The sequence below is a fragment of the Octopus sinensis genome, unplaced genomic scaffold (genome assembly GCF_006345805.1).
Source record: "Octopus sinensis unplaced genomic scaffold, ASM634580v1 Contig03376, whole genome shotgun sequence".
Classification (NCBI taxonomy): domain Eukaryota; kingdom Metazoa; phylum Mollusca; class Cephalopoda; order Octopoda; family Octopodidae; genus Octopus; species Octopus sinensis.
This window is the reverse complement of record NW_021826485.1, coordinates 4,589-12,748: the sequence shown is the minus strand read 5'-3', so window position 1 is coordinate 12,748 and position 8,160 is coordinate 4,589. Positions and strand designations below refer to the sequence as shown.

Here is an 8,160-nt window from a genome sequence, read left to right as displayed (position 1 = left end):
ACAATTATTACGGAATGGAACTGTAATAGAACCACGAACACTAGCGCTAACAGCAAGAACATCAACAACAACAAAAAAACAACACAACAAACAACACAACAACAGCAACAACAACACAACAACAACAGCAACAACAACAGCTAATCAGTAATAGCAACAACAATGAAACTGCCACTCAAGTGTCTCGCAGACAACAGGATATAGTAAAATATCACTTCCGGTAAGCAAACTCTTATACTTCATTCTTACATATACGCACGCGCACATTTCTCCCCACAATATTCTCTTCCTCACCTTCTCTCACGCTTCTTCTCCTCGTCCTGTCTCTGTCTCTCTCTCTCTCTCATGCTTTCTTTCTCTCTCTTCCTCTCTCTCTCATTCTCTCTTTTCTTTCCCCATGCATACGAACACACATGAACACAAACACACACACTCTTTCTCTCTCCTCCTCTCTCTCTTTCTCTCTTTTCTCTCCCATACATACGCACACACACGAAACACACACACACACACACACAATACATTCTTTCTCTCTCTCATTCTCTCTTTTCTTTCTCACATACATACGCACACACACACACATGCATGCACGCACCACACCGTTAACATTTTCTGACCGGTTCTCTTGTATCCTTAGCAGTTTCCTGCATAAGAATTTCTCAACAACAGCAACAACAATAGCAACAACAACAACAACAACAACAGCAAGAGCAACAAAAACAAAACATTTAATAACAATAACAAAATCTTCGACATCAAGAATCCCCTATAGTACAGGTCCTCAACTATTTTTCGCCTATGGACCCTTTTGATCCCCTTTTTTTACTCGGGGGACCCTCAAAGCCATTCAATGTTAAAAAAATTGCAATTATATATATATATATATATATAGATATCCCCACCCACGTTGCCGCACTTGCCCTTACCTCCAACACCACCCGCTCACTAGCACCCACCATCGACCCTATCCCATCATCCACTCCTTCAACCTGCACCTCCAGCACTATTATCTATTGCATCTCTTGCTCTCTCTGCAATTCCTTGACATCGGACAAACGGGACGCGCTTGGCTGAACGGTTCGCGGAACACCTTCGTGACATCCACCTTGCGAACGACACACCGGTCTCACGCCTTTCCGCTCCACCGGTCACTCCTTGCACAACCTATCTGTGTTCGGTTTGTCCTTACACAGAGGCCATCCGAATCCCGTTTGCGCCGTGAACAGGAATTAATCTTCTTCCTTCGCTCTTATAAGCCATTTGGTCTCAACTCTCCCCCTCTCTCATCTAACCCCTCCTCCTCCCCCCTCCTCACCTATCCTTTCTCCCCCGGCCCCTACGAGACCCCAGTCCTTCATCCTTTCACCACCACTCCCCTCCCCTCCTTCCTCTTTCTTCCTCCCTCTTCCCCTTCCCTCTGCTAACTCACTCACCCCTGATCTCACCTTCTCTCGCCCCCTCTCCTCCTCCTTCCTCCTTCATCCCCCTCCTCCCCTTCCTCCCCCCATCCTCTCCTCTTCCCCCTTCTCCTCCCCCTCTTCTTCCCCTCCCCTTCTCTCCCCCCTCTCCTCCCTCCAACCTCTTCTCCTCACTACACCACATGACTTTACACATCACATCACATATGATGGCCATACTAATACACACCAACTAATACATACTAATACGTACTAATACATACTAGTACATACTAATACTTACACCAACCCTATACATACACACGTCCAGACCCCGCATACGCACTTATACTCTCTCTCACACACACAACACACCCTATACATACCAATTACGACAATACTACTAATACATACTAATACATACACCAACCCCATACATACGCACGTCCAGACCAATCCTACGCACTAATACTCTCTCATACACACACCACACACACACCACACCCTTATCATACTAATACATACACCACCCTATACATACACACATCCAGACCCCTCCCACACACTTTTAGCGGTCCCTCAACCATTTATCACCCTATTATCCCCCTTATTTCGCTCTCGCGTCTCATGTTTGATCTTTGACTCTGGCCGAAATCAGATCGCCATGTTGATTCGTTAGCTACTGCACGCATTTTTTTTTCTCTCCTTCTTTCTGTGTTTTTCTCTCTCTGTGTATCTTTCTGTTGAAGAGCGTAGCTCGAAACGTTAAAGACTTGTTTTATTTATATTTCCTGAGCGCCATACTAATACAATTGTTCGTTTGTTTTCCACCTGCCTTCGTCTTTTGGTTTATTTTCATAAAGCTTCCCGTTATATATTATATATATATATATATATAATATATATATATATATATAGGTTATGAGTGGTGTGTGTGTGTGTGTGTAAGACTAGCTTCTTTCAGTTTCCATCGAAAAAAATCTACTCACAAGGCTTTGGTCGGCCTGGGGCTATAGTAGGAGACACTTGCCGAAGGTGCCACGCAGTGGCACTGAACCCGGAACCATGTGGTTGGGAAGCAATCATCTCAAAACTGGAGCAAAACTTACACATTTGCTTTTACACACATAGAGACGTAGACGTACGCGCACACACACAACACACACACACACATGCCAAGCACAAACTTGCAGATACGAGAAAATATGCTCGACGACACAGATATATATGCACAGAGCAGGAAAGAAGAAAATGCATATAACATAAAAATCTAGAAATGGGTCGGTTGGTTAGCTGGCTGGCTGGCTGGTTGGTAGCGTGACCGAGTGGTCTAAGGCACTCGTCTCTTCGGGATCGTGGATGCGAATCCCATCGCTGCCAATTGCATTTTTTTTTTTGTCACATGCGCGCACACACATTCATACTATCCGCATGCGGATAGAAAGAGCAAAGACGAAAGGTGTATAGAAAACGGAAATTTGCCACACCATTCTCTTCAGAGACGTCAATTGGCGCCAATTACTCTTCCGTTTTACTTTTACAAACGCTTCGACATGCATGCTTTTATAGACATAGACACATACACATTTTCATACATGCATTTTCACACACACGCACACACACACACGCATTTACACACACACGCCATACATATTCAGATATGTCCTTAGATAATGAAACATTACCGCAAACTCACCACATGGTAGCGTGGCCGAGCGGTCTAAGGCGCTGGTTTTAGGCACCAGTCTCTTCGGAGGCGTGGGTTCGAATCCCATCGCTACCATTGACTGTTTTCACATTTTCTTTTTCACCTGTGCACACACACACATTCATACTATCCGCATGGAAGAAGTGTATATAGAAGATGGAAGTCTGTCACACCATTATATTCGCAGACATCAGTTCAAATTCTGTTGGCGCCAATTACTCTTTAATTTTATTTTTACATACGCTTTGACGTGCATGCTTTTATAGACATACACACATACACATTTTCGCGCATATATAGATGCATTGTTACGCACATACATTTACATACACGTGCACGCGTGCTCTCTATTTATATACACACATGTTCATAAATAATCTTTTCTAATCTAGGCACAATGCCTGAAATTTGGTGAGAGGGGTCCAGTCGATTAGATCGACTCCAGTACGCAACTGGTACTTAATTTATCGACCCCGAAATGATGAAAGGCGAAGTCGACCTCGGCGGAATTCGAACTCAGAACGTAAAGACAGACGAAATACCGCTAAGCATTTCACCCGGCGGTGCTAACGTTTCTTATTTCTTTACTGCCCACAAGGGGCTACACACAGAAGGGACAAACAAGGACAAACGGAATAATTCGATTATATCAACGCTAGTGCGTAACTGATACTTATTTAATCGACCCCGAAAGGATGAAAGGCAAAGTCGACCTCGGCGGAATTTGAACTCAGAACGTAACGGCAGACGAAATACCTATTTCTTTATCACCCACAAGGGGCTAAACACAGAGGGGGACAAACAAGGACAGACATAGGTATTAAGTCGATTACATCGACCCCAGTGCGTAACTGGTACTTAATTTATCGACCCCGAAAGGATGAAAGGCAAAGTTGACCTCGGCGGAATTTGAACTCACAACGTAACGCAGACGAAATACGTATTTCTTTATTACCCACAAGGGGCTAAACACTGAGGAGACAAACATGGACAGACATAGGTATTAAGTCGATTATATCGACCCCAGTGCTTAACTGGTACTTAATTTATCGACCCCGATAATTTATCGACGTGCTAACGATTCTGCTAGCTCACGCCAACATATTCATTGATAATGAAACATTTCTGGGTCTTTCAGAAGTTGGTAGCGTGGCCGAGTGGTCTAAGGCGCTGGTTTTAGGCACCAGTCTCTTCGGAGGCGTGGGTTCGAATCCCATCGCTGCCAATGGCTTTGCCTTCACATTTTTTTATCTGTCCACACACACATTCATACTATCTGCATGCAGATAGAGACAGCAAAGAAGAAAGGTGTATACAAAAGGGAAATCTGCCACGCCATTCTCTTGGGAGACGTCAGTTCGAATTCTATTGGTGCCAATTACACTTCAATTTCACTTTTACATAATCTTCGACAGGCATGCTTTATAAAGATACACGCGTGCACATTTTCATGCATGCTTGCATACATGCATTTTCACACACACACACACACACACACACACACACACACGCACACACACGCCATATATATTTAATAACGTTCATAGATAATGAAACATTACTGTTTATTATTTCAGTTGGTAGCGTGGCCGAGTGGTCTAAGGCGCTGGTTTTAGGCACCAGTCTCTCCGGAGGCGTGGGTTCGAATCCCATCGCTGCCAATTGCTGAGTTTTAGTTTTTATACATATGTGCACAAATACATAAAAAGATAGAAAAATAAAATGAAAATCTATCACGCCATTCTCTTCAGGTCGTACGTTCGAACCCCATTGCTGTCAAGTACTCAGTATTTTTTTTGCTTTTTTTTTTACACATCCTTTTACGCATATACATTGACATACTTGGACACATACACATTTATATTCATACATATGTACACGCATGCACACACTCGCCATACATACTTACACAGATATAAAGAAGCTCTAGACGGAAATTTAACAGCTGGGAGTGTAACCGAGCGACATAAAGAAGCCAGTCTCTTCGGAGACGTAGTTTCGAATCCCGTAGTAGCCAATCGTAATTTTTTCCTTTCTTCTTTTCATTTGCATAAGTACAGAAATACATACGTATATACATACAGAGGGAGAGAAAGAGAGACGAGGGGAGAGAGGGAGAGAGTAAAGAGAACGTAAGAAATAGAGTAGTATACAAATCGAATATCTAATACAGCATTTTGTTCTGGGGTGTCGGTTCGAATCACATTGCAGTCTACTATTTCTTTTGATGATTTTTTTTTTCATACGCCTTCACACACATTCACTCCCTCACTCATTACTCACATACAGAAATAGAATCGTACACACACACGCACACACACACACAGTGAAATTCTGCCTTGCCACTTACAAGCTGGTAGTATAAAAGAGGTCTAAGGTACTTGTTTTAGACTCCAATCATACTTTCTTTCTTTTCTTGTCTATCTATCTTTATATATATACCTATATATATATATCTATGTATGCATGTATGTCTATCTATCTTTATATATATACCTATATATAATATTATCTATGTATATAATATAATATATATATATATATATCAATATATATATATATATATATATATATATATATATAACATATATATATATATATATATAGATATATATATATATATATAATATATATATATATATATATATATATATATATTATATATATTATATATATAATATATATATATATATATAGGCGTAGGAGTGGCTATGTGGTAAGTATGTCTCCCGTCCACGGTACTTATTTTAATGACTCGGAGAAGAACGAAAAGAAAAATGAATTGGATGTAAAGAAAGGGGCAAAAATGTTACATTTGATGCACGGCCACGCGCGTGCACACAGAATCACGCACACACAAACACTCAGATAACTAGAAATCACTCCGACGAAACTAGCGGTTAATTTTCTAGGTCGTTCAGGTTTTCTAAACCGAGCAATGGACCAATTGAGTAAACCTATCAATAGCGAACCTATAATGATTACTGGAAACAACTGTAAACCAAATTTACTACAATAAAGACAAATATGGAATGACCATTGTTTCTGCTTTGACGGGGGTGAGCTACCAGGATCGTTAGCACACTGGATTAAATATTTAGCGGGGATGACAGGAATGGAAGTTGCAAACGATACAGTAGACTCCAATCATACTTTCTTTCTTTTCTTGTCTATCTACATTTATATATATATACATATATCTATCTATCTATGTATGTATATATCTATGTATGTATGTATATATATATATATATATATATATATATATATATATATAATATATATAGGCGTAGGAGGTGGCTATGTGGTAAGTAGCTTGCTTACGAACCACATGGTTCCGTATTCAGTCTCACTGCGTGGCACCTTGCGCAAGTGTCTTCTACTGTAGCTTCGGGCCAACCAAAGCATTGTGGATGGATTTGGTAGACGGAAGCTGAAAGAAGCCCGTCATATATATGCATTTCCCCCATCGCTAATATAACTACCAGTTAAACACTGGTGTCGATGATATTGGATTAGTCCTATCATGTCTAAAATATTGTGCTTGTCCCAAAAGTTTGAAAGAATTATAGTTTTTGTCTTTAACAAGGCGACGAGAAGCAAAGTTGTTGAAGCGTCGGGGGAAAAAAAGTTAATTTCGATATTTCTTCGTTAAGTTCTGAGTTCAAATCCTGCGTAGATCAACTTCTTTTTTTGTCGCATTGGAGCTAACAAAATAATGTACTGGAGTCGATGGGAACAGTTATCTACCCCACCTTGTGTCCGAATCAAAGATTATTTTACAGGGTTTGGTACCCTTGTAGGGTTCTGCGTTTGAAGATTTTGCGTTGAGTGCAGTGATTCAAGCTCCGCCCCGCTCCCGTCCACGGTACTTATTTTAATGACTCGGAGAAGAACGAAGAGCAAAATGAATTGGATGTAAAGAAAGGGGCAAAAATTTTACATTTGATGCACGGCCACGCGCGTGCACACAGAATCACGCACACACAAACACTCAGATAACTAGAAATCACTCCGACGAAACTAGCGTTAATTTTCTAGGTCGTTCAGGTTTTCTAAACCGAGCAATGGGCCAATTGAGTAAACCTATCAATAGCGAACCTATAATGATTACTGGAAACAACTGTAAGCCAAATTTACTACAATAAAGACAAATATGGAATGACCATTGTTTCTGCTTTGAAGGGGGTGAGCTACCAGGATCGTTAGCACACTGGATTAAATATTTAGCGGGGATGACAGGAATGGAAGTTGCTTGAACAATACAATGTGCAAACGATACAGATGATTAAAAAACAAAGCCTTTACGCAATACAGACGAGAAGGTAGGCAAAATATATAAGGTAATATCAATAAATAAAAACAAAAAAGAAGCTATTGTACTACCTTACATGCGATGTATGTTGCTTCTGTTATATTTCGGGAAACATCTCCCTAATCAAATATCAGATATAAAACAATTCAAGAGTTTTGGGGGGAAAAGTATTATTATCGGCAGGCCATTCTAGTATTCTGTGAAATGGTAAAATGGTAGTTGATGTGTCTGAGTAGGGAGGAAGAAATACAGACAACCACAGACAAGAATACATGGGATGGAGTAAGACTGGAGGTAGATAGTAAACAACAGCGAGAATAAAGAGAATATTTAGAATAAAAAAGAAGGAAGGGTTTTTTTTTAGTGCGTTTAATGTCAACAGAGTTTTGTTGTTGTTGTTGTTATTGTTATTGAAGAGGTCAATGACCAGAGATAACAGCTTGTCACATTGCATTATTCATTTTCGTATTTGTACACACACGGAGGTGTGAACAGTCGATAATATATACCGTTGGTTAGAAAATGCGCGTACATGGGCATGCAGATTTACATGTAGAGTTACATAAACACACGCACGTACGCACTCACACACACACACACACACACACACACACACACACGCAGATAGACACACATATATACAGATTAGTAGATACATTATATACCAACACGAATATACATGCACACGAGCGCGCGCACAGACGTATACAGGATAGCAGTTGTACCAACACAAATGTAAT

The 8,160-nt window shown here is 40.6% G+C and overlaps 3 non-coding genes across 3 annotated transcripts; all 3 read left to right on the top strand.

Annotated features, from left to right (window-relative positions):
- The first annotated feature begins 3,098 nt into the window (after positions 1-3,098).
- Positions 3,099-3,180, top strand: Trnal-uag. The gene has a single exon. It is a non-coding gene; the product is annotated as a tRNA-Leu (tRNA).
- A 1,068-nt stretch (positions 3,181-4,248) lies between these two features.
- Positions 4,249-4,330, top strand: Trnal-uag. Its single transcript has one exon. It is a non-coding gene; the product is annotated as a tRNA-Leu (tRNA).
- Positions 4,331-4,684: 354 nt separating this feature from the next.
- Positions 4,685-4,766, top strand: Trnal-uag. The gene has a single exon. It is a non-coding gene; the product is annotated as a tRNA-Leu (tRNA).
- Positions 4,767-8,160: the final 3,394 nt, after the last annotated feature.